Source organism: Herpailurus yagouaroundi, unplaced genomic scaffold (genome assembly GCF_014898765.1).
Source record: "Herpailurus yagouaroundi ecotype Mexico unplaced genomic scaffold, PumYag 100, whole genome shotgun sequence".
In the NCBI taxonomy this organism is placed as follows: Eukaryota; Metazoa; Chordata; class Mammalia; order Carnivora; family Felidae; genus Herpailurus; species Herpailurus yagouaroundi.
The window spans coordinates 15662049-15689628 of NW_024412391.1; the positions used below are offsets into that span (position 1 = coordinate 15662049).

Genomic DNA, 27580 nt, shown 5'->3' on the forward strand with positions numbered 1-27580 from the left:
TCAATCCCACGACCGTGAGATCATGACCTGAGCCGAAATCGAGTCGGATGCTTAACTGACTGAGCCATCTGTTCATTTTCTTTTAAAGTTACTTTAAAAATTAAAGAATATTTCAGGCATAGGAAGGAAGTATAAGGAATATTAAAGAATTGAAGTGTTACGTGTTACGTAGTTATTAAAACATGGTATGTATCGTTCCATAAGCCTGACCCTCTTCCTGCCTTACAGAGGTGTAATGTCCTGAATTTGGTGTTTATCATTCTCATGCATATTTTTACACTTTTCTAAGTACAGATTTATTCCTAAACCTAAATAGAAGGTACGTGATTTTTACCCTTTTAACCAGTCTCTGAATGTACATTATTGTTAACCGTAGGCACAGTGTTGGACATCGTATCTCTGGGAATTTTCCATCTGGCACTACTGAAACTTTCTATACACTGAATAGCAATCCCTCATTTCCCCTAAAAACCATCTTTCTCCTTTGAGCTTTTATGAGTTTGACTGTTTCGGATACCTCATATAAGTGGAAATCATGCAGTATTTATCCTTCTGTGACTGGCTTGTGTCACTTGGTGTGATGGCCTCAGGGTCCTTCCGTGTTGTCACATACAGCAAGATTTCCACCTTTTTAAAGGCTGATTAATACTCCCTTGTTTGTATGTGTCACATTTTCTTTCATTCATCTGTTGATGGGCATTGAGGTTGTTTCCACCTCTTTGCTGTTGTGAATAATGCTGCAGTAAACGTGCAAGTGCAAATATCTCTTTGAGATCCTGGTGTCCTATGTTTTAGATAAATATCCAGAGGTGGAATTGTTGGATCATATTATAGTTCTATTTTTAATATTTTAAGGAGCCTCCATACAGTTTTCTGTAGTAGCTGAACCATTTTAAATTCCCATCAGCAGTGCACAAGGGCCTCTATTTCTTCACATCCTTGCCAGCTTTTGTTACTTTTTTTGTGTTTCTTTTTTTAAAGATTTTTCTTTTTAATTTTCTAATTTTTTAAAAGTAATCTCTCCACTCAACATGGAGCTTGAACTCACAACCCTGAGATCAGCAATTGCACATTCTGCTGACTGAGCCAGCCGGGTGCCTGTTGTTTTTGTTTTTGTTTTTGTTTTTGTTTTGTTTTGTTTTGTTTTGTTTATAATAGCCATTCTAACAGGTGCGGGGTGATAACCTCATGGTTTTATTTGCATTTTCCTGATGATTGGTGATGCTCAGCATCTTTTTATAATACCTGTTGCCCATTTGTATGTCCTTTTTGGAAAAATGTCTATTCAAGTCCTTTGTGCATTTTTTAATCGTGTTCATCTGTCTATCTTTATCTATTTTTCTGTTGAGTTGTAGAGGTCCCTATATATTATGGATATTAATTCCTTACCGGATATGTGGCTTGCAAATATTTCCTTCCATTCTCTAGGTTTCCTTTCACTTTGTGGATTGTTTCCTTTGCTGTGCAAAGTCTTTTTAGTTTGGTGTAGTCCCACGTGTCTGTTTTTGCTTTTGTTGCAAGACCAGTGTCATGAAGCTTTTCCCCTATTTTTTTTTTTTTTGGCACTAGAACCGTTTTAATATATGATACGTATCTGCCAATCAGAGAAGAGGTTTATGCGTGTACAACTTTATCAGTTAACATCTGCAAGCATACATGACAGTGATCTCAATTTATAAATTCATCAGGGTCAGAGCAATGGACCAGTGTCTCTTTACTGCTCTGCTTACCAGCTGTAAATTACAGATGCATTAGTGTCCTTTTGTTGCTCTTCCTTGACTCTCCTTGTCCAGAGACATTTTGTTGTCAAGTTTCAGTGCAGCTCACCTCCAGCCAAAGGTAATCTTTTTAGATAAGTGCTCAGTTGCTACGAATTTTGCTTATAATTATAACCTATTTAATCACAGAAGCAGCTCTGCAGACGTGAAGTTCAAGGTTGCATACAATAACAGATCACAGTTTTGAAGTCGAGCACAGATTAAAAACCACAGATGTACCACTTATGTAAGACACACACCAGTCATCTTTTAAGCTGCACGGTGACTCCGTATGAACATTATTTTTTTTTTAAGTTTATTTATTTATTTTGAGAGAGATGGAGAGGGAGAGAATCCCAAGCAGGCTCCAGACTGTTAGTGAGGAGTCCTATGTGGGGCTCTAACTCCCGAACTGTGAGAGTATGACCTGAGCTGAAGTCGGATGCTTAACTGACTGAGCCTCTCGGGCGCCCCTTTGTGAACATTATGTTTTATTTGTTGTGTATTTTTTTAATGTTTATTTACTTTTGAGAGAGAGAGACACAGAGCGTGAGCGGGAGAGGGTCAGAGAGAGAGGGAGACACAAAATCTAAAGCAGGCTCCAGGTTCTCAGTTGTCAGCACAGAGCCCGTGCAGGGCTCGAACTCACAAACTGCGAGATCATGACCTGAGCTGAAGTCGGATGCTTAACGGACTGAGCCACACAGGCTCCCCTTTATGAACATTATTATTATTATTATTATTATTATTTTTAAAGTGCATCTATGACAATCAGTCACACAAAGTTTTTCAGTGCCAAGTACCAGTTGGTCATGAAACGTGAGTGAGCTTGAGGCACTGTCCATTCCTAAGGTTCAGCCAGAGACTGGCCAGAGCATTGGAACACCTCTGCTTAGGAAGGCTGTTTCCCTCCCTTCTTTCCCTCACCTTTTCGTTTGGTGTTTGGCTGCACATGGCTGGAATGCTTTTGATCATTTTGCAAGTCAGGAGAACCAGTGATCTAAAACTATGCCAGGATCCTAAGTAGTCCTGTCTGTCCGTTTCAGGCTGCTGGTTGGTAGGTCCCTCTCAGGGCCTTCATTCCTCCTCCTGTGACTCCCAGAACGTTGATCAGAAGGTCAGAGCATCATCACCTCTAACTCTTTGAACTAATGCCTGGCTGACACTGGAACGTCCAGCCCGGTCTCTTTGAAAATCACTCACAAAAAGAGCTTCTGCAGGGCTTCATAAAACCTGGAATTGCTATGAAGATGTCTGATCTTTATAATCCAGGCAGTGAGCATTGAAGGGAAGCTTCCAGGAGGCAGTTGGGTCCTTACAATGCAAGCAATCAGTGGTTGAATTAAAACGCAAGCTTGAAGCTCCATAACCCTGGGTGGAAAGAGAAGCTAAGGACTGGTTGAGATAGCTGGTGGCTGCACCGGTACCCATAGGGCTGAGTGTGTCCCCTGGTCCAGGAAGCTGGTGACACATGGGGGTCAGGTGACATCCTTGGCCCGTGCCCCCAAATAGGAAGCTGAGCAGCATATCCTTGACCGTCGTCTGAAGCCTGTGTATGGATCACAGGCTAGGACCTGTGTATGCAGGAAGAGGAGGGGGACAAGGAATATGACAGTGGGGACACAGAATCTGGAGTCCAGATAGACTCGAGAGCACTGCTTCTGGAAATGGTGGGCACTGAGGTGCTAGAGAAGGGAGCGAATTGGCCGCTTGTTCCACTCTGTGAACTCGGTTCCTGACCTGGAGATTTCTTCATTTTGGCTTTGTTTGACTTGGTTTTGACCTCCCTTCTGTTGTTGCTGCTGCTACTGGCAGCACTTAGCCCGTTGATTCTTAAGCCTGGTTCTTTTTCCTGGACCTGGACAAGCTGATTTTCAGCACCACCTCCACGGCATGAAGATGTCAGGGTACCAGGTCTTAGCAGACAGCACTTCGAGCGTGTCTGGCTGCACCTGGGTGAACGTTGTCCTCTCCTGACTCTGTTTGGGTGGTGGGGGGTGGCCAGGTGGCCCACTGAGGGGCGCAGCAGGTACATGCCCGAAGTGGTCAGACTCAGCCCATTGACTGTGTAAGGTGATTGCTTAAGATACCCTGCTAACGTTTGGACGTGCAACGTGCAATGTTTGGAAGTACCCTCTCGATTGGGGGTACCCAGCTAGAAGGTCTCTCTTCTCCTGGGGTGGGCAGGTTCTGGGTCCTTGGTAGGTGGGTTTGGAGTGATGGAACTAAGGGCAAGGCAGACAGACAGAGGTGCTGTTCTGTAGGCATCCTCTTCCTGTGTTTTCTTCTAGAAGTCGTCCAGCTTCAGGCCTTAGGATTCAGTCTCTAACCCACTTTGAGTTGACTTCTGTATGTGGTGTGAGATCAGGGTCCAGTTTCATTCCTTTGCATGAGGATATCCAGTTTTTCTGATTATTTATTGAAGACATTATCCTTTCCCTTTTGTGTCCTCTTCCTCCTGGCACTCTTATTGAAGACCAGTTGTGGGGTGTGCGTGTGGGTGTATTTTTGGGCTCCCTCTTTGGTTCCATTCGTCTCCATGTCGGTCTTTACACCAGGACCAGTTTGAGAAGAATTCACTTTAGTGCCTTTTAAAATATTTGGTAGAATTCACCAGGGAAGCTGTTGGTCCCGTGCTTTTCTTTGTTGGGGCGCCTTGGATTACTGATTGTACTTCTTACTAGTTAGAGATCTGTTCAAATTTTCTGTTGCTTCTTAATTTGGTCTCTGCAGGTTGTGTATTTCTAGGATTTTTTTCCATTTCTTTTCCATTTCCATTTTTTTCCATTTTCCAGTTTGTTAACCTTGTTTGATCAAACCTTGTTTGATCCTTTTAGTTTCTGTGGCATCAGTTATATTGTCTCCTCTTTCATTGCTGATTTTATTTATTTGAGCATTCTTTTTTTTCTTAGTCTAGCTAAAGGCTTGCCAATTCTGTTGCTCTTTTTTTTTAAAAAAAACAAGTTTTAGCCTTTTTTTTCCCTATTTGCTCTCTTTTTTAATTTATGCTCTAATCTTTATTCTTTCCTTCTTGCTGCTAACTTTAGACTTCAGTTTGCTCTTTTTCAAGTTCCTTGAGGTGTAAGGTTAGCTTATTTATTTGGGAATCTTTCCTCTTTCTTAACGTGGGTGTTTCTCACCAAGAACTTCCCTCTTAGTATCGCTTCTGTCATATCCCAGAAGTTTTAATATGTTGTGTTTTCATTTTCGGTTTTTTTTCCAAGATATTTTCTAACTTTCCTTTTGATTTCGTTCGTGACCCATTGGTTGTTCAAGAGCGTGTCAGTTAATTTTCACATGCTTGTGAGTTTTCCCAGTTTTCCTTCTGCTTTTGATTTCTGGTTTCATTCCACTGTGGTCAGAAAATATACTTGGTATGATTTCAGCCTTCCTAAATTTGCTGTGGCGCATGTTTTCAAACAAGATATAAATTGTATCTGTTGAAAGAAAGTAGAGTTCCAAGGAACGCAGACTCTGAGAAGCAGATAAACATGCAGGAAGTTTACTAAGGAAGTTTTAGGATTAACGCCTGCGAAAGAGACGGAAGCAGGACTGGGCAGAGAGAGAGACTGGGCTGCGGTGCAGTCACAAGGAAGCCCTCAGCCCATCCCAAGGGGAGTGGAGAGGCGGGCTAGCCCTTCAGAATTGCCCCAGCTCTGGGTGAGGGGTCAGGCACTGAGCTGCCCCTGGAGAGGGGACATGACTTGGGCGAGGTGACCCTGCTCAGCTGAGAACTGTCAGCTTGCAGCACTCCCAGTGGCTGGGGGAGGAAGCCCTTCAGCGCTAAAGGAGACCTAGCGGCACAAAGATCTCAGGGTTCACCGCGGTGCATGTTGTGTGTTCTGTTCTTGCCTTCTTGGCCCAATACTATTTTATTTAAGGTTTGTTTATTTTATTTTGAGAAAGAGCGTGAGCAGGGGTGGAGCAGAGAGAGAGAGAGAGAGAAAGAGAGAGAGAAAGAAATTCGAGCAGGTTTCACACTAAGCCAGATGCAAGGCTCCATCTCACAACCGGGAGATTGTGACTTGAGTGGAAGTCAAGACTTGGACGCTTAACCGACTGAGTTACCCAGGTGCCTCTTAATTTTACGTTTTTTGAGATTTGTTCATATTAATGTCCGTAGCTGTAGTCACCCATATTAATGGTCTTGCAATACTCAGTTTTTTTCCTAAATGTTTACTTAGTTTTGAGAGAGAGAGGGAGAGAGATAGAGTCTGAGTGAGGGAGGGGTAGAGAGAGAGAGGGAGAGACAGAAGCAAGAAGCAGGTTCCAGGCTCTGAGCTGTCAGCACAGAGCCTGACGCGGGGCTCGAAGCCATGAACTTTGAGATCATGATGTGAGCTGAAGTTGGATGCTTAACTGACTGAGCCACCCAGGCGCCCCTCCGGTATTCAGTTTTATAAATATGTCATAATTTTTAAATAGATTTCCCTATTGACTGACATTGAAGTTTTGCAGTGTTTCACTGTTAAAAAAAAATGTGGCTATGAACATTTTTTATATATCTCCTTAATGTATGTACTTAGTTCATCTGGTTATGTAACCAGAAAATTCCTGGGTCTTAGGATATGGACAACTTCAACTTTCATAACTACACTGTAATGAAATTTCTCCCTGAAGTGGTTTTACCTTGCTTTATACCCTTAAGACACTTGTCATGGTCAGACTAATTTTTCCAGTTTCATGGATATGAAATGGTATCTCAGTGTGGTTTTAATTAGAATTTTGTTGAATTCTGGTGAGATTGAGAATTTATGTGTTTGTTAGCTCCTGGGGTTTCTACTGTGAAGTGTGAATTCCAATTACGTGCCCATTTTCCTATTATTTTATTTTATTTTATTTTATTTTATTTTATTTATTTTATGCTTTTTACACGGTGTTTTAAATTTATTTTTAGAGACAGCAAGAGAGCAGGGGGTAGAGAGAGAGAGAGAGAGAGAGAGAGAGAATCCCAAGCAGTCTCTGCACTATCAATGCAGAGCCTGACATGGGGCTTGAACCCACAAGCCATGAGATCATGACCTGGACTGAGATTGAGAGCTGGGTGCTTAACTGACTGAGTCATCCAGGTGCCCCTCTTTTTTTTTTTTTTTTAAGTTAATTTGTAGACAGTCTTTATATATTTTTCTTATCCATTCTTTGTTATCTCTATGTGTATACTTTCCTCCTGGTTTGGGGCTTAATTGTTCACTTTTGAAATAATACATTTCGCTGAATAAGAGTTCCCTTTAGATGCAGTCAGATTTAACTAGTCCTTTTCTTTGGCATTCTTTGTGCCTTATTTTTAAAATTCTTCCTTAGGCCAGGTCGTATAGAAATATTCTCCTCCGTTTTCTACTACAAGTTTTGAAAGTTTTGCTTTCCACGGTTTCACCTGCAACCCATTTAAAATGGAGTTATGTGTCTGTTGGGAGGTCTAGAAACCTCGTGTTATTTTTCTCTGGACAGCAGGTTTTCCTGGCAATGCTTGTGAACCGGTTCATCTTGGCTGCACCACAGTGCGGTGCGGTGCGGTCCTGTGGTCCATTTGTGGAGACCTTTTGGGGGTTATCTTACGCTCTGGCCTACTTGTTCCCCCCCCCCCCCCCGCTCCAATTTCACACTTTCTTTATTGTCTTTATTTCTCTGTGTTGTGTTGTTGTCTGGTAGAACCAATCCTCCCCTCTCTTTGTTCTTCTTTAAAACTGTTGTTACTTTTTGTCTTTTGATCTCTGATACGCATTTTAGAGTTGCGTCCATTGAAAAACCTTCCTTTGATTGAGTTCATGCGCTGAATTTATAGATTAATTTGAGGAGAATTGGCATCTTTGTAGAACAGTGGGTGTTTCCCAGTGTTTTCTTTTTTTTACTGTTTATTTATTTATTTTGAGAGAGCAAGCACGAGCGGGGAAGGGGCAGAGAGAGGGAGAGAGAGAGTCTCCAAGCAGGCTCCACAGTGTCAGCCCAGAGTCCGGTGGACACTTAAGTCGGGCGCCCGGGTGGCTCGAGTCGGTTGAGCGTCTGGCTCTTGCTCTTGGCTCAGGTCAGGATCTCACGGTTCATGAAATCGAGCCCCATGTGGGTTCTGTGCTGACAGTGTGGAGGGAGCCTACTTGGGATTCTCTATCTCCTCTCTCTCTGCCCCTCCCCCATTCTCTCTCTCTCTCTCAAAAGTAATAAATAAACATTAAAAAAAGAGCGAGACGCATAACCGACTGAGCCCACCCAGGCGCCCCTCACTGTTTTCTTTAATACCCACATGTAGGTCCTCTTACTGTACACAACATTTTTGTAACTTACCTTTCTACTTGAATACACTTTCATGTTAATAAATAAATGTCTCCACCAGCAATTTAACAACTACACGATAATCCACGTGGCTAGAGAGTCATTTATTTAATCGTGACCGTATTGACATTTAGATGAACATGTTTCACAGTGATTATTCTGGAACTCCATCTTTCTCATGACAAAATTATACATGCAGCTACGTTTTATTCTAGTACTGCTGGGATATTGTATATAATTAAGTATTTATCTGAGATGTGTTCAGGTGTAAGGTGCGAGAAAAGTATCTAACTGATTTCCTCCCCATATGGTTAACCAGTTTTCGTGTACTTTGTCCTTTTGGTTTGACTGTCTTTGCCTGTTTTGTGTCACCACCCAGCAGCCATCACCAGTGCACACCGTAAATGTTTGAGTAAGTGAACCAGTTTTTAATGTTTGCTTTATTTTCAGAGGTGTTTTCTTCTGCGTTGACCTGTCGGTTCAAGCCAGTACCACGCTGTTGGAATGATCAGAGCCACTGGAACAAGACTCCCCTCTCCTCCTCCTCCTCCTCCTCCTCCTCCTCCTCTTCCTCCTCCTTCTCCTTCTTCATCATCATCATCATCACACTTTTTCAGATTTTCCTAGGCTATTTCTGCACCACTTTTTCCCCCTTGAACTTTAAGTAATTGGCCACCGTCCCTTTAAAACTGTTATAATTTCGATTGACAGTATATTCATTTTCTGAAGAAATTTGAAGATGTTTATATGTAAAGTTTCTGGCCTAATAAGTACTGCATATTCCTCTAGTCTGTAGATTCTGGAATTGTTGGGTTAGAGAAGATAAATCCCCAGATTTCCTTTTCGATTGAAATTCAGGGCAATTAAAGAAATTCGTTGCAGCCAACAGAATCCTAGCACATGTTTATTCTGTAAAGACAAAACGTTTTTCTATATTGAGCAGCACTTCAGCGGCTTTGCCTCCTTCTTTTTTTTTTTTTCAACGTTTATTTATTTTTGGGACAGAGAGAGACAGAGCATGAACGGGGGAGGGGCAGAGAGAGAGGGAGACACAGAATTGGAAACAGGCTCCAGGCTCTGAGCCGTCAGCCCAGAGCCCGACGCGGGGCTCGAACTCACGGACCGCGAGATCGTGACCTGGCCGAAGTCGGACGCTCAACCGACTGCGCCACTGCCTCCTTCTTAAAAAACACGGCTCACATGGTACCACACGCTCCCTGTCCGGACAGATACTTGCAAATAGGTAACAACTGACGTGCTGTTTGGTCAAAGACCTGGTTTTTCTTTAATATGGCCTACCCTCTCCCCTTTCTCCCACCAACCCTTAAAGGAATTCTGTGCCCTCACTTCTCTGGTTTACCTTTTTTAGGGTAAAGAAATAGGCTACAAAGCTCGTGGGCACGAGGGAAGTCTGCATAACTCTTTTTCACACCTGCTTGGATTCTGGCAGTGGTATTTGCTAAGTGGGGATGAAGGCTGGTTTGTCATGTGTTCTCGCAGAGCACTGATGGCTGCAGGCCAACCCATTTAGCCTTTGTTTTTTTTTCTTGCATAAAACTGCCTATTTTTCACTTCAGATGGGGGTGTTAGGCACTTGAGAGATGTTTGTTCTCGTCACATGCACGCCATCTGTGATCTCCTGGCATCCGACGCAGGTTCCCAGGTTGGCCAGAGTGTCCGCGGGTCAGTGCACCGGATGGTCAGGGTCCTAGCCTATGTGTGTTGGTGGAAGCAGTGCTACTGAACACACTCAAGTATCCGACTGGGGCTGTGGACTCAGTTTTGGAAAGTTCGAAGAAGCCCTTTATGTAGAATAATTTCAGCCTTGAAGAAAAGTCACAAAGATAGTACAGAGAGCTCCCATATGCCCCTCACCCCATTACCCCAACTGCTGCTTCTTACATTATCCTGCGACATCTGTCACAATTAAAGAGCACGCGTTGCTACGTTACTATTAACTAAAACCCGCACTTTGTCCACATTTCACTGGTTTCTCCCTAACGTCGTTTTCCTGTTCTGGGATCCACATTCCATTTTATTGTCCTGCCTACTTCACTTCTTCTGGTCTGTGACAGTTTCTCAGACTCTCCTTGTGTCTGATGACATTGTCAGTTTGGGGAGTACTGGTCAGATACCTTGTAGAATTTCCCTCAGTTTGGGTTTTTCTCGTGGTTTTTCCTGATTGGACTGGAGTGATGGGCTTTTGAGAGGAAGACCACAGAAGCGAAGTGATATTCCTGCCACATTGTATGAAGGGGACATGCCTTGTCCCTCATGATGTTGACCTTGATCACCTGGCCAGGGTAGTGTTGCCAGGTGTAAATTTCTTTCCCACCTTCTTCCATTCTCTGCTCTTTGGAAGCGAGTCACTAAGCACAGCGTAGACTCAATTTAAGAGTTTCGTTAACTGTCTCATCTACCTGTGCCCTATTATGTCTAAGCCACGTCTATTATTTTGTTGTACTCCAAATGCGTAGATTTTGTGTTTAAAGCCTTAAGAATAAATAAAAGTTTCTTAGGCTTAAGTGGGATTTGAAGTATCTAGTAGCTGTATTGAGTCTTCATTCCATTCCTTTTATGTTTGGTTTATTGGTTTTATTAAAAAAATCTTCATACCCTGGGGGTACCTGACTGGCTCAGTCTGTGAGCAAGCGACTCTTGATCTCAGGTTGTGAGTTCGAGCCCCACATGGGGCACAGAGCTTACTTTAAAAAAAAAATTGTAAAAATCTTCATACCCTGGACGCTATCTCCTGTACCACACAGCCTACTTTGTTCTGCTCAGATGGTTGCACAGCCTGTACTTTATTCTTCTAGCACAAGGAAGCCTCGTGTCTCCCTTACTGTTGGGAAAAAAAGTTTAGCATAAGAACATTTTTATCCATACTGAAGCTTATCTAGTAAACACTGCAAGATACTTAATTCTACTTAACGTGGTGGAAATCTTTCTATTATAAAATTGTGTTAAACATTTATGAGTTTTAATGCTCTCCGACACCTGTCCTAATATCATAATAGGCTAGCCTACCACACGCCTTGGCCCCCTGGAAAGCAGCTGAACCTTAGGAGTTGAGATTACAGATCACTTGTTGTGTTGTTTGTGGGGTAAATTTCTTGATGACTTTGATTTTTTGTGTGTCTGATTACTCCTTTCGGACACAACTCAAATGACTTTATTTACGTTTCAAGTCAGTTTCTAAGAATTTAAAAAGGAAAAAAGAATTTTAAAAGAATGATGTATTATTGTTTTAGCATCTGACAGGAATGTTCTTGAAATGATCTATAAATTGGGTTTTTGTTCATTGAATCAACATTTTATGTGCTCTAAGGGAACTTACTGTTTCAGAAAACCTTGTGAGAAATTTGTGATGCTCCAGAATGATCAGTTTTGCAAATCCACATCTGCAGACCCTTAATTTCATCAACAGGTGTGGATGTTTCATTTAGCTGGACTGGTTAGAGTGTGTTTCCAGAACATTAGACCTTCATGTTCCTACTTATTGTGAGCTTATTTTTAAGAAACCATTTTGAGTATGTTCTAGTATTTTGTCTTTCAGTCAGTCTTAGAGTTCAGTACTGGGGGAGGGGGGAGAGTTCAAAAAATACATTTTAAGAGAGTTTTTGCTCACTTCATGGTTATTTGGTATGACGACTCAGAAACAGAATAACGTTTTGAATCGACCACAGGGGAAATCCTTTCCCTGGCCCCTCAAGTCTACTTTCAGTCCAGTCAGAAGATTCTTAAATTCATGTGGGGGATTCCCACGTGCTCTATTATAAGTCTCCCTGAAAGTTTTCATAGATGTGTAGAATGTCGGCTAGTATCACATACGTTTTATGTCTCGGTGTGCGAGGGCCGTTCAGTGTACCGTTCCTTTGTTTTAATATTACTCATTCTTTTTTCTAAGTGTGGATGTGCAAGAGTGAGAAAGGCTGAGTGGTATAAAATGAAATACAAAAAAAAATGAATTCACTTGTTCTCAGGTAGGCTAACGATCTATTAAATATAAGATCTTTGGGTGAATACTAGCTCTTCTGTAGTGAGTAAAGAGAACTCTAGAACTTTGGAGACGGGAGCCCCCTTCCCTGCCTTCCACGGCTCTAACCGTGTCCTCCCTGGCTAGCCGTGGTTGTCCTGTCCTTTGTGCTCAGAGTAAGGCATATTTTTACTGCTTAGATCTGGCAGATGGGCTTCTCGCAGTTACTATTCAGGTCAGTGTCTAAGGTCTTGAAGCGATCTTCAAAAAAATGATAAACACTGAGCCCTTTCTGGGAGAATATACTGGATGAAGAGCCATGACATATTGTGAGAAAGTCAGCCAGAAAAAGTGTGTGTGGACCACCTGTGCCGTGCCCTGTACTTGCTTGAGCTAGTGTGAGGGGACCCCATGGCTTGTGTAGGGACAGCGTTATGTTTACCCTTCTGTCCGTTCAGTCACCCTGTCCCCCCAGGATCATGTGTGACAACCCCCAGCAGTAGACAGGAGCCTGCCATCAACCCTACCATCTACTAACAAACTATAGAAACGATCCCTGAAAGTGTAGTCTTCAACCCTACCATCTACAAGCACACTTGGGAGGTTTTCCTCCATGAGAGGAAGACTCGCATCTGTGTGCAGAAAGCAGCCCCTGGGCCTGGTCTGCCCTGTCCTGCAGCACCTGCACAGGCCTCAGCGGGTTTGTTCTCGGGGAGGGTGCTCCAGAGGGAGGAAAGGTTGGGGGAAGTGGGTGGGCGGCAGAGACTGCCTTTCCCCTATGGCACTGAAAAGTCCTCCCAGCCCTGTTCCAAAGCCAACAAACGGCAAAATAGAATTCCTCCTGAATTGTCATGGTTCATTCTCCACCTTTACATCCCCAAAACTTACCTAACATGTTTTCATGGAAAACTAAATTTTTATGTTCTTGTGCCAAGAAGACTCAGATCTGGGAGGATGCTTTAACATTGTTATCCATCTTTAATTTCCCCCTTTGACATTTTACTTCTCCTCTAAAACCCCCTGTATTTTTCCTCTAGTTGTAAAATTTCAGGAAATCTCCCATTTAAGTCCGCTGCTGTTGGCCTGTCTGTGCTCTTTTTAGTGGCTTTGGTGGCGTTCAGGTTTAAGTGGCCCCGTGTGACAGGTGTGCGAGATTGTGCTGCCCGGGCTGCCTCGTGGATTCCCGTTCCACCCCGGTGCAGAGGGAGGCCGTCTTCAGAACCAGCGTGCCTCTCAGGCATGGTTTCTTAAGCTGCACAGTCATTACCTCTTTCAGTGAATTTTTTTCAGCTTCATCTCTCTCCTTAACACTAAGATGCAGAAACGTCAGTCTTAATGTCAAGTTATCTGTCTGATTTTAACTTGATCCAAACTCAGAGCATCTAAAAGTGGGTTGCACTGGAGGATGTAACACCTTTGCCCGGAAGGTTGACTCCTGCCCTGGGCTGTTAGCATTCATTCATTCAACAGACGTTTAGGACGTGCTCATTTGGAGCCAGGCTCTGCTGTGAGGCGGGTGTACAGAAACAAAAAGCTCCAGTGCTGTCTTCAGTGAGCTTCCAGTCTAGTGAGAGGAATGGAGTGCAGTGTGATAACAGCACTGGGGAGGGCGTGCGGTCCAGACACGCAGGACGTCCTTCTGCAGAACCTGACATGAGATACCCAGGTTTGGGAGGATGGATACGAGTAAACTGGGAGAAGATGAGGGTTGTGATACACTGGGAGAAGACAGAGAGCCAGGGGAAATGTCAGACTCTGGTGGTGCTCCTGGGGGAGGTTGCTGTGTATTTAAAGGCCTACAAAGGCTAGAGACTAAGGAACATGCTGGAAACTGCAGGACATTAAGACCTGCTTGAGGTCAGGGTTTGTTAAAACTCTTCAGATAGTTTAGTTAAGCACATGTGCCAACATTGTATTAATAACAGTTTTGCAGTGCAAGGGAAGAGGCCCCTGGTAGGTGGACTCAAAGATTCACTCTTAGTAGGGGTGGGGGTCTGTTATAGGAGGAATGATTGAATCATCATTGGGAAGAATATCTGGTGAAAAATCGTTAGACTCTAACTAGTCTAGTTGATAATTGATAGCCATCTAGGTGAATGGCAGTGAGTTCACCAGAACAAGCCTCAATCTTAAAGTTCATTTAAAAATTGCCTTAGAAAAAAGGATTTATCTGGAAAGCTGTTGATTTCTTCCCACTAGGATGTTATGCGTTATATAGTAAGCAACTTGGTTCTGTTCCAGATCGGGTTTGGGGCAGTTTTTCTTTAATAGGTTCAAGGTCACAGTGGAGTGCAGTCCAGTTTTCAGGGTGCTGCTGGTGAAGAGCTTTTTTAACCTACCTTGAGGAGAGTTCGGATTTTTATCCTGAGGGCAATAGGGAGCCATTGCCTGTGAGAGGAGTTAAAACCCCAGCCATCAGCGTGGGTGTGGATTAGCTGCAGCGTGAGGCAGGAGTAGCAGGAGAGAAGCTAGCAGAAGGCATTAATGTTCCCTCGAAAAACTGATGAGAGCTTTGAGTTCAGGCGTGTCTCCCCCTTGGCCTCCCCCACCTCTCCGCCTGGAGCAGCTCTGAGACCGCCTCGTGTGGTAGTTGGGGAGTAGAAATTAGTAGTTGGTTTTCCTCCAGAAGAGTTGGTTTTAACTTATTCAGTTTAAAAAAAAAACTTTTTTTTTTTAACGTTCATTTTTGAGAGACAGAGTGGAACGGAGGAGGGACAGAGAGAGAGGGAGACACAGAATCTGAAGCAGGCTCCAGGCTCCGAACTGTCAGCACAGAGTCTGACACGGGGCTCGAACCGCGAGATCATGACTGGAGCTGAAGTCGGATGCTTAACCGACTGAACCACCCAGGTGCCCCTAACTTACTCAGTTTTAAATGGTGACTGCTATCGTCACAGTGAAAGAAAATGTGATACTGCGAAGAAGATGCTGAGAAGGTTCTGGAAGCAGCAGCCAGGTTGAGGTAAGAGTTCAGAGAAAGGGGTCCAAGACCCTTGTGGACCTTGTGGCTCCGCCTCCAGGCCTGGGCCCCATCGCCTGCCCTTTCCCCTCCAAGGATTTGGTCCCATCTCTGTCCTGAGACAGTTTCAGAACCTCGCTATCATCTGGCCTTGGCCTTGAGGCCGTTAGCGTATTCCTACTACAGTTTGCTGTGATTACAAAGGATTCTGCCCTTCCTCAGAAGTCTGCAGGCAGAACCTCCTTCAGTTCGTCTGCTGTGGTTAAAATAGAACCTTCAGAGATGCCCTTGCCCCAGGCCGCAGATCCGTTGGCACGGGGTGACCTGTGCTGTGTTTTCTTGTCACTATTCCCTGAAGTTGTGGTGTCATTCTGGGCAGAGGTGTAGACACTTTGCAAGCAACATCAGGGAACCTGACCTGGGGGTAGTTCTTCAGTGTTTTTGGTGGTGGTGGTGCTGGTGGTGGCAGGTCACATCCCTCTGCCTGTCCTCTCCTTTGTTGTGTCCGTGGCCTTACTGTTCCAGCGTCTTTTCTGGTCTCTTTCATGACCACGTTTAATCATTTTCGTGTCCACATATTGCCGTGAAAATAATACTGCATGATTACTTGATGTAGATTGAATGGGCATATTTGAGAATCTACAATTCTCTCCTAAAGTTGATGTGAACAGGAACCTATTCTTAGCTTTTATTCCCATTAGAAATCTGTATTCAAAATACATAATTATTCTCCTTTTGTTTTTTAAATGTTATCCAGATTGCAAAAATACCTGCCTCTAAGAACTCAAGAGGACTTACTCTGTGGGAACAAGAGGTAGTGAGTCATACCTGCAAGCCCGGAAATGACTTTATTTGAGCCTCTTTGAGGAGGTTTCCTAGGCAAGCATGGATGCAGTAATTAGAGGATGAGGAACTAGGGGGTGCGTACGTGGAGGTTTAATCCTCAGGTGATGTGCTCCTCGTCAGATTGAGACCTCAGTTTTTGTTTTGTTCATTAAAAATAATAAAAAAGCTTACTGCTTAATTATAGAAAAACACACTATTATTAGGGTGTGGGTGTGGGGGTGTGTGGGTGTGGTGCTTTAACCTTACCTTTTAAACACTTTCTCTGTTGAGAATGTTCATATGTGTTAATGCTGGCTTATTTGGGAAAGTAGGAGAGCAGTTACTGCTTCAAGTGATTTCAGTTAGCCGTGAAGTTATTTGGAAAAGCAGGTGATGTTTTCGTGTGCCTGTATTTGAGTTGGTTACCATCAGAACTTGCAGCATGTGGAGAAGAGAAGCTTGCTAATCATTTGTTTCTTCTTTGTTCATGCTTGTATTTGTATGTGTCTGATGCTGGAGTTGCATCAGTCCACCTTGGGTTGTGCTGGCACATTCCGCCCTGGGACGTGAGGGCGAGAGTGTGGAAGGGCCATCCGTGAATTGGATTGGGACTCTTCCAGCAAGTAGACATAGCCCTGGCTTGCTAGAGATTTCCCTCTAACTCTTCACTCTCATCCTTTTTGTGTGGCTTTCTTCTTAGATGGCCACGAGGATAAGATAAACATTTCTCTTCCACTGTGAAACCCTAATGCTCCCAGACTTTACTTAACATGGACTTTCATTGAATTCCATTTGAACAAATACGGTGGCTTTTTGCATGGACCAGTGAAAGAGGAAAAGTCCTGCTATGTGACAGACTCATTTTCAGTAGTGTTAGAAATAATCTGAAAAGCACCAGAATATTTAAATATTAGCAGTGCTCAGTTTAAGTAGGGTTATGTTATGATCCTAGATCAGGTATTTTCTAGAAATGTTGACAAGATGAAATGTAGAAGATGGCCCTTTTCTGCTGGGCACTGAGAAGAGCCACTTCTCTGAGTACCCGTGGGCTTTATGAACATCTTGAGCTTTTTGTCACAATAATGTGTATTTTCTTTTGGATGCAGTGGATACCCTTCTATCAGCAAAAGCTCTGAGACACCGCTCTTGCACACATGTGACAGATGAAGTAGGTGAACTTTGTTGCTACGGCTTTTTCCTCTCCCGTAGTTCCTGGATCTGTGGAAGAAGTTAGGAGTAGCAAATCCTGGGGCGCCTGGGTGGCTCAGTCGGTTGAGCGTCCGACTTCGGCTCAGGTCATGATCTCACGGTTTGTGGGTTCGAGCCCCACATCAGGCTCTGTGCTGACAGCTCGGAGCCTGGAGCCTGCTTCAGATTCTATCTTCCTCTCTCTCTGCCCCTCCTCCACTTGAGCTCTCTCTCTCTCTCAAAAATAAACAAAAACAAAAACAAAACAAAAACCAGGGTGCCTGGCTGGCCTGGAGCCTGCTTCGGATTCTGTGTATCCTTGTCTCTCTGCCCTTCCCCTGCTCGCACTCTGTGTCTCTCTCAAAAATAAATAAAACATTTAAAAACATTAAAAAACAAACAAACATGGAATAGCAAATCCTGGTCTGGAGCCAAGGCTTTGGCCCCCCACCCCCACAACATAAGGGAAAAATTTCTAATTCTTAGAGTCAAAATGTATGTAAGTGTACTTAATTCTTAAGAAATCCACCAACTTCTGGGGCACCAGGGTGGCTCAGTCAGTAGAGTGTCTGACTTCAGCTCAGGTCATAATCTCACATTTGTGAGTTTGAGCCCCGCATGGTGCTCTCTGCTGTCAGTGCGGAGCCTGCTTCGGACCCTCTGTCCCCCTCTCTCTCTGCCCCTCCCTGGCTCATGCTCTCTCTCTCTCTCAAAAATAAACACTGAATAAAAGAAGTCCACTGACTTTTTAGTGGTATTGATAATAGAGTTCTACCCTTAATTTTAACTTGTTTCCTTTACCTATTTGAAATGTCAGGCTGTAGTTTATGACCTGCCTTAACTTATTTTTAAACAAGGCAGGTTATAAAGAAGGTAATCCTTCAATTTGTTATTTTTAATATCTACATTTTCACATTTTTTGTGAGATAGAAATTGACCTATTGATCGATTCATGCATTCATCTGCTGAATGTCTCTGATTTGCCAGTCACCGTACTAGGCATTGGGGATAGAGATTAAGACTTGGTCTCTATTTTAAAGGTGCTGGGGGCACCTGGGTTGCTCAGTGGATTGAGCATCAGACTCTTGGTTTTGGCTCAGGTGATGATCTTACGTTCATGGGTTCCAGCCCCACATCAAGCCCGTGTTGAGCCCGGCTTGACAGCATGGGACCTGCTTGGGATTCTCTCTCCCTCTCTGCCTCTGCCCATCCCACATTCTCTCTCTCCATCTCTCTGTCTGTCTCTGTCTCTCTCTCAAAATAAATAAACTTAACGGTGCTAATAAGTCCACAAATAGAGACATACAAATAAATATTCTTATGAGAATAGAAAACACTTCTGTAGTATTTACTGTATGTAGGTACTGTTGTAAGTGCTTTCTAGGCATTAGCTTTAACTCATGAATTGATACAAAATCCTTTTGAAGTTCTTACTATTATTTTCTCTGTTTTACACATGAAAAAGTTCAGAGGTTAGGTACTTGTCCCAAGGTCATAAAGCTTGTTTTGTTTGACAGTCAGATGTACTGAGTGTGATAACAGACCTGCTCATGGAGGTGCCCTGGAAGGACAGGGTAGCGTCTAGTTGGGAAAATGGGGACTAGAAGTGTGAGTATCCATGAAATTTTCCCCAAGGAAGCAGTACCTGAACAAATGTATTCAGAGGAGTGGAAGAGCCACGAAATACTTCTTTAGGAACATAAAATACTGCATCATAAATGAGTTCGTAGGTTGAATCCGTGACAGAATATTGGAAGACTGGGAGGGACGCCTGAGCGGCTCAGTCTGTTAAGTGTCCGACTTCGGCTCGGGTCATGATCTCACGGCTCATGGGTTTGAGCCCCCTATCGGGCTCTGTGGTGACAGCTCAGAGCCTGGAGCCTGCTTCAGATTCTGTGTCTCCTCCTCTTCTCCGCCTGTCTCCCCTATTCACCCTTTGTCTCTGTTTCTCAAAAATAAACATTAAAAAAAAAGAAAGAATATCGGAAGACAGGGAGATAGTAAAAATATACCAGATCCCTGCAGTCTTCAATGTAAATGACAAGGAAATAGATTTCAATGTTGAGGCAAACCTTTGTTTCCAGTTAGTGTAAGGTATGGTAAAAACTTGGCATTTAAAAAAAAACCTAATGAAAGTAGTAATTTCCTTATACTCTGTCAGCATGTGGGTAAATGTGTGACCCCTTCGAACGTTCTAAGATGAATTTCCCAACACTGGATATTTTATCTTAGGAAACCTCTGGTAACCTGTAGAAATAGTCTACTGGTATGTATTTTGAATAAATGCAGGGAAAGATTGATTTCTTCCAGAATAAAAGTTGGCAGGAACTGCCAAGTTAGGTAGGTTAATTTTATCATTGCACAGTTACAAAGCTGTTCAGAAGGTGGGGTTGGCGGGCCCCATGCTTGGCTCGGCAGCACTGGGTTGTCGCTTTTTTACCTTTCTGTAACCACTCCTGGCTTTTTTGAGCATCAAGCCATGTGGATAATCGTCCTTTGTCCCCTTGTAATCATTACAATATGCTGACTTTGTCATGACTCCCACTCCTCGCTCAAGACTGCCTCACTGTTTTCCACCTTGCCTCGGCTTCATTGGATGACCCACCCATTTTCCTTGGCTGCATGGGTCTTGTTTTGGAGCTTCTCATCACCAGCGATCTCCCCAACTTCTCCCCAGCTTCCTCCATCTCCCCACTCTCTAGGCCTTGTCTACTCGGGGCTCAGACCGTTAGTCAGAGATGTCCTTTTGGACCACACCCTCCTGTCCGTCCACCTTGGACCCTACCTCTCGTTTGATCCTACTGAGACCTCTAGTTTGCAGACACTTTTGCTCTGTACCTTTCCATCTTTATTTTCTTCCTGATTCAACTTAGAAACCATAGTCCATGTATTAAATCACGGTCTTGCCCAAACCCTATACTCCTGACCATTTTGTCCTTTGGCTTGCACATGGGCTCCTGAATAGTGCCAGAGAAAGCCAGATAGCTGGGCAGATTGGCACCTGGTCGCATAAATTCAGGTGGTGGCTCAGCACCGTGTAGCTGTTGCTTCTTGTTCTTCGGGGCAGCTGTCTGCCACTCTGATTCTTCATGGTGACTATTCCTAAGCTCTCTTCCAACTTCTGACTGCTCCTCCTCCCCACTTACTCTGCTCAGATGATGCACTCCTGCAGTAGGACTGTCAGTCCTACCTGCCCCCGAGCCTCCTCCTTTCCCCTTGGTGTCCTTGAGCTGACAGCCTCTTGCTTTTTCTTCTGCTTTTCATACTGTCTGAGTCATCTTTGTGGTTTCATCTCTTGTCAAACTGGCTTCTGTCAAAAGGCAACTACAAGATGTCTGTTTCCTTTTTCAAGTACAGTAAAACATTTTCACACTGCTGTCCTTTGCCTTCTGCTGGAGAAAGCTGGGATTTACTGTAGGGGGGCAGGCCCCTAGTGCACTCATGCTGTGTGCCTGCGTGTGTGCGTGCTTGTGTGGCCACGGGGCTCGGCTCTGTGATCTGGCTACCGTGTGCTGAGCCGTGTTCAGTAGCCGTCTCCCTTGGCTGCTGAATGGTTCTGCCCTCTGCAGAAATAGTCCCCCAGGGTTTATTCTGCATGCACGTGGGGGAGAGTGTGATTGACATCTTTTAGGTTAGAAATAGGCAGGAGTTTCCCAGATAGATGGGTTTTGCTACTATTACAGTGTGCTACATATGTCATCTTCGGTGGCTCCCCGGTGCCTTTGCAGATTATCGAGGTGCAGTGAGGCGAGCGTTTTGGCTCCTGCTTCTGCCGAGTGGACCCCAGACCTTTTTTTTTTTTTAATGTTTATGTATTTTTTGAGAGAGACAGAGGTAGAGTGCAAGCGGGGTAGGGGCAGAGAGAGAGGGAGACACAGAATCCGAAGCAGGCTCCAGTCTCTGAGCTATCAGCACAGAGCCCGATGCGGGGCTCGAGCCCACAAACCGTGAGATCACGTCCTGAGCCGAAGTCTAGTGCTTAACCAGCTGAGCCACCCAGGCACCCCCCAGACCTTCTTCTTTACACTTCTTTGTACTCATTCTCTGACCTGCTCTGGAGGGCTGCTGCCCACTCCCCTGTTGCTCCTTCTAATTGCTGCCTCTGCATGGCGCCTTACTCCCTCATTCCACGCCCCCTTCCCTTGTTTTGTATCATTTCTTCGTAAAGATAGGAACATTTAGTAGACACTGATCATCGGTTAATTCACTATTTAGTTCCAGAGCTGGTCCTTTGGGGAGGCTGTAAGCACTAGGACAATGACAGAGCTGCCTTTCTGGTGATCATAGGAGAGAAACATTGAGATGTGTCATTCCAGCGTATTGTGATGAAGACTGTTAAAGTGTAGGCTGAGCATTTCATTTACATCACTTCATATAATCTTTAAAAAATCCTGTGAAGTTGCTCTTTTTTTTTTTTTTTTGCCTTTATTTTATGGAGCTGACAACTGAGGTTCTGAGAGGTGACATCATTTGGTCAAGGTCACTTAAACAGCAAGTTACCCAGTGGGAAAGACAGCCCAACATTTGAGCTGCAAAAGCTCATGCTCTTCACTGTGAATACAGTTTTCCTCCTCTGCCACGTTGCCTCTGTTGGAGGGCTGACCCTGAACAGTAGAATTCAAGGTCTAATAATAGACTCTCAACACATTGAATATTAGGCACGGGGAGAACTCTAACTAGCTAGAAACCATTAGTCGTAGTGTTTTTATTCTTCCGTTGTTTCAGTGGCATTGCCTGAAATTATATTACCTTATTTAGTTTACAGTGCATTTGTTATCACTAGGATTCTGATGCATAATATATTCTTACAAGAATATCTTACATGCCTCCCTGTTGACTTTTTTTTTAATTTTTTTTAACATTTATTTTTGAGAGAGAGAGAGAGAGAGAGAGAGAGAGAGAGACAAAGCACGAGTGGGGGAGGGGCAGAGAGAGAGAGGGAGACACAGAATCTGAAGCAGGCTCCAGGCTCTTAGCTGTCAGCACAGAGCCTGATGCGGGACTCGAACTCACGAACAGCAAGATCATGATCTGAGCCGAAGTTGGATGCTTAACCGACTGAGCCACCCAGGCGCCCCTCTGTTACCTTCTTAAGAGCCAGATTCAAACTTCTACTTCACTATAGGTTTGAAATTTTAAGTACTTTACAGCCGAAGGAGAAAAAAAATAAGGTTATTTGTCACAGAGGGTATAAAGGAACTACTTTCTGGATCACTGAAGATAACAGTGTTACTGCTAATGGTACAATTTTATCTCTTGCAGTTAGCCCGAGACCAGCACCTGTGTTCATCCTTGCTGGGAGCCTAAACTGCTCACATCCTGGGCTGGGCCTGGGGTGCTGACATGAACCGGGCCTCGGTTCTTTCTAAGGGACTAGCTTCAGTTTCCTATGTTCTGATCAATGTAGTTCCCACCCTCTCTCCCACTTTGACTCCTTTTGTTTTTATTGCTTCACTCCAGACAGCCGGTTCACAGATTATTCTAAGAAATGGTTCTGTGAGAACTACTTAGTGAATTTATTCAGTGGTTTATTCAGCATCGCTGCCCACTAGGCACTGCTCTGAGTGCTGGACATGGGATAGAACAGGGCACCAAACAGCACCTCTGCCCACTTTTTTTTTTTTTTTCACTTTTAAACTGAAGTTGGTGAGTGAATTATGCACCACTGTTAGCATCTTGCCAGCAGAATCTGTGACTATATATTTGCCATTACCAGTGAGGATTACACTACCTTTTTGTGTTGTTTTTTTGTTGGTATTAATTAGCATTCTTTTCCTTTCACTCAAAGCATTGCCTTTAGCATTTCTTGGAAGGCAGGTCTGGTGGTAATGAACTCCTTCAGCTTTTGTTCGTTCTGGAAAGTGTTCCTCCATTTCTGAAGGACAGCTTTGCCAGGTACAGAATTCTTGGTTGATAGTTATTTTCTTTCAGTATTTTTAATATACTATACTCTTCTGGCCTGAAAAGTTTCTGTTCAGAGATTCACTGATAGTCTTATGGGAGTTCCTTTTTTATTTTTTAAAGTAGACTTCAAGTCCCATGCAGAACCCAACTCAGGGCTTGAACTCACAACCCTGAGATGAAGACCTGAGCTGAGACCAAGAGTTGGACACTTAACCAACTGAGCCACCCAGGAGCCCCTTTGGGGGTTCCCTTGTATGTACCTTCTCTCTTTTCTCTTGCTGCTCTTAAAATCCTTGCCTTGTCTTCCCATAGGCTTTCTTCAGTCTTTTGTATTTTTTTTCTTTTTGTTCCTCTGACTGCATAATTTCCAGTGCCCTATCCTCCAGGTTACGGATTCTTCTTTCTGTGTGGTTGAGTCTACTTTCAAAACTGAATTCTTTTGTTCAGTTACGTGTTTTTCTTTTTTTTTTTAACGTTCATTTATTATTTATTTTGAGAGAAAGAAAGGGTGAGCAAGGGAGAGGGAGACAGAGAATCCCAAGCAGGCTCCACACTGTCAGTGAGGAGCCTGACGTGGGGCTCGAACTCATGAACTGTGAGATCATGACCTGAGCGGAAACCAAGAGTTGGAAGCCCAACTGACTGAGCCACCCAGGCACCCCCAGTTAGGTATTTTTTAACTCTAGGTTTTGGGTTTGTTTTTATTTTATTTTTTTGGTGGTTGCTATTTTCTTCTTTTTTATTACTATTTTTTTTTAATGTTCATGTATTTTTTTGAGAGAGAGATAGAGTGGCAAGCGGGGTAGGGGCAGAGAGAGAGGGAGACACAGAATCTGAAGCAGGCTCCAGGCTCCGAGCTGTCAGCACAGAGCCCGACACGAGGCTTGAACCCACAAACCATGAGATCATGACCTGTGCCGAAGCTGGATGCTCAACTGACTGAGCCACCCAGGCGCTCCCCCTGATAGTTGCTATTTTATCAAAATTCTCATTTTGTTCGTGTGGTGTTTTCCTAATTTTGTGTAGCTGTCTGTATTTTCTTGAAGTTCACTAAACTTCAAGACAATTACTCTGAATTCTTTGCCTAACAGTCCATAGATCTCTGTTTCTTTAGGGTAATGGGAGCTTATTATTTACCTTTCATGGTGTCATATTTACCTGATTTTTCATGATCATCGATTCCTTATGTTGATATCAGCATATTTAAATAATGGGGCTCCTCTTCCAGACTTTTCATATTTGCTTTGGCAGAGAGAATTCTTCACCAGTCACCTCAATTTGAGTTACTGGGTGTGTCTGCTGGTAATACCTTGGGGCAGGTGGGACCTGCTCTTATGGTCTACTTTGGGGGGAGGCAGCTGTTTGAGCTCTGAGAATGTGGGTTGGGGGTGTCTGTCACTGGCTGAGAACAGTTGGGTAGGACTGCTGGCTTAGTTCCCGTGCAAGAGAGGCCGTAGGACGGCTTCTTTTACTGCCTGGATTCTCTGGTCACAAATGGTCAGAATTGGGTACTGTATTGAGTCTTAGATGGGTCTGTGAACTGGCTTCCTGCCCTGGCAGGGCAGCAGGAAGGGCCCCAGGGCCCGTATACCTCCTTGCCTGGAGACCTAAATCAGCCCAGAGTGTGCCTGAGTTCCCTGCCTAGGTGAGGCCACCTGTTTTGCTCTACCAACAGGAGAAGCCATGGGCTTTGCTCTCTCTCTGTTCAGGCGGTGGTGTATGTAGAGCTGTTGAATGGGCTGTGAAGCTTCCCAGGTGCTCCCGTTAGGTTCCCTGGTGGGACAGCCCGAGGGCTGTATTCAGCGATGAGCAGGGCTGCGAATCCCCTGCCCGGGCACAGTGGGAGAAGTAAATGTAAAACCAGTCAGGCTCTGTTTGTTGTCTTCACTGGAGCTGATCTGTACCCCACGTTCCCTGGCCGAACAGGGTCTCTGACTTTGCTCTGCAAACTGTTGACTCCAAGTGCTCTTCTCTTGGCTTGAGCTGTGCTGGGCTGTACCGCTTCCAGGAGTTGTCACCAGCCCTTCTGGTCAGGTGGGGCCAGAAGACCGTCGTCACAGTGTGCGAAGCTGTGCGCCAGCCCCCTTGCCTGGGCAGGAGCGGGAAGGTCCACTCTAGACTAACTCAGTTTCCCCAGACAGGCGCTCTGGTTGGGAGGAGCCAGAAGCTACATTCAGCCTTGGCTCTGAATTAGTCCCCCTGCCTCCGTACCTGGTACTGGCTTTGCTCTGGGGGTGAGCCTCTCAGAACCTCTGCCTCTCGGCCAGAGTGTTGCTGGGCTACACAGCTTCCAGGAGTTGTCCCCAGCACTCTGGTCACAGCTCTGGTCCAGGGGCTGGAAGACCCTTTCCACAGGTCCCTGGGTGTGGGCAAACCGGGCTCTTGGGGTGGAAAGATTCCTCATCTGGGGATCCGAGTCCGGCAGATCTGCACCCTGCCAAGTTCCCCAGTCAGGGTGCGCCCCCAACTGGGTTTTGCAGATGAGCAAAGCCACTGGTTGGGATTACTCTTAGGACCCTGCAGGTATGAACTTCCATCTGTCAAGATCCTTGTGCTGGTTGTTGGAAGCCCCTCCCCTAGCCTCCATCACAGTCGGGAGTCCCAGTGTTTGAGCCCCTCAGATTCCCCTGCGATCCCCGTGGTGGGAGATCACAGTACGGGGCTCCTAAAAGTGACCCACAGGGCCGGGCGTGCTGTTTGTCCCTCCTGGGTTCTCCTTTCCCACTGGAGGAACTGGTGGCCCATAGGAGACCTCTCTGTGGGCTGCACTGGCCCAGGGGCGGGGCAGCGTGGTCAACATGTGGCTGCTTCTCTTCTCCTTCTGATGCAGTCTGGCTTGGTCTCCGAGGTGCAGGGGGCACTTCAGCCTCACCCCTGTGTTCCGGGATTCTCTCAGTGGTGTCTTGTTCTTGAACAGATGTTAGTTGTTGTCATGGGGTGTGAAGTCAGTAACAACCTATGTCCCCGTCTTGCTGGCATCACTCAGCTCTCTGCCCGCTTTGAACTTTTGTTCTGGTGTGGGAGGCACCCGGTAAGCCAGTAAACATGGGATGTGTTGTCAGATGATGCTAAATGCCGTGAGGAAGGTAAAGCTGAATAAAGGGGTAGGGAGCGATGGGGTGGGGGGTATGTTGCTGTTTAGCTAAGTCATCAGGTCTTACCGGGGAGGTCATATTTAACCAGAGACCTGAGTGTCTTGCTCAGTTTGGGCTGCTGTCACAATAGCATCCACTGGGTGGCCTAACAATAGAGTTTTATGTCTCACAGTTTTGGATACTGGAAATCTGAGACCAGGGAGCCAGCAGGGTAGGCTTCTTGGTGAGAACGCCCTTCCCCGTTTCAGACAACTGCCTTCTTGCTACGTCCTTACATGGCGGGGGGTGGGGTGGGGGGGGAGCGGGGAGAGATCAATTCTCGTGTGTATTCTCTTGCAAGGGCACTAATTCTCTACCCTCGTGACCAAATCACTCCCCAAAGGGCCCATGTACAAATACTGTCACATTGGGAATTAGGGTTTCAACACAGAAGTCCTGGGGGAACACGAACGTTCAGTCTGTAGCACTGAATGAAGTAAGGAAGGGCCTTCCAGGCACCGGGAACTGCACTTTCGGAGACCTAACGTGAGCCATGTCAGAGGAACAGCTCTGTTGGCTGCAGGGTTGATGCTGGAGCAGAGCAGGCAGCGAAGGAAAGAGCGTTCAGAAATGAAGTGGGAGAGGTACCACAGAAGGCCTACGTGGTGGGCACTTTGGATTTGATTCCCAGTGGCATGGGGGAGCCTGTCTCCAGAGGGAAAGATGTGCTAGGACTTTTCATTCCTAAAAGGTCACTTTGGATGCCGTGGGGCTGGGGTTGGGGGCCAGGAGTGGATGTGTGCCGTGGGTCTAGGTGAGAGGTGATGGCTGAGAAGACTGGGTTGGTAGCAGTGGGGGTTGTAAGAGGTGGTTGGATTGGGGACACTGAAGGTAGAGCTGGTACCTTTTGCTGAGAGATCTGTTGTGGGGTGTGACCTAACCCCAATGTTACAGGGTTACGAGGTGGGCCTTTGGGTGATTTGTATTCTATCTGAGGGTCATAAGAGTGGGGTCCTCGTGATGGGATTGGTGTCCATGTAAGAAGAGGAGTGACCAGAGCTCTCTCCCCTCGTGCCCCGTGAGGACACAGTGAGAAGGCGGCCACCCGCACAAGAAGAGAGCGCTCACCAGAGCCCAACGCTGCTGGCACCCTGATCTTGGACTCCATGCCTCCAGAACTGTGAGAAATAAGTTCATGTTGTTTAAGCTAGCCAGACTGCGGTGTTCCGTTACAGCAGCCCAAGATGAAACACCTTCCCTTCCGATTTATTTCTTTCGTGAGCTATGCATGCCAGGTGTACAAAACTAAATAATTAAATTCAAACACTACAGCGGTGTGTAAGGTTTAAGTAAAAGTTTACTTTTCTCCCTCCAGAAGTAACCCCTTTGAGGTATCCATTTGAAAGCTTGGGTTTTATTCTACTAGACCTGTGCTTTCTTTTAAAAAAAAAATTTTTTTTTTACGTTTATTTTTTCATTTTGAGAGAGAGAGAACAGCAGAGGGGCAGAGAGGGACAGGAAGAGAGAGAAGCCCCAGCAGGCTCCACGCTGTCGGCACAGAGCCTGACATGGGGCTCAGACTCACAAACTGTGAGGTCATGACGTGAGCCGAAACCAAGAGTTGGACGCT

At 45.0% G+C, this 27580-nt stretch overlaps 1 pseudogene; it reads right to left on the reverse strand.

The window, feature by feature from the left end:
• Positions 1 to 2849: 2849 nt before the first annotated feature.
• Positions 2850 to 27580, reverse strand: part of LOC121028984 (homeobox protein OTX2-like) — a 46622-nt pseudogene continuing 21891 nt past the window's right edge.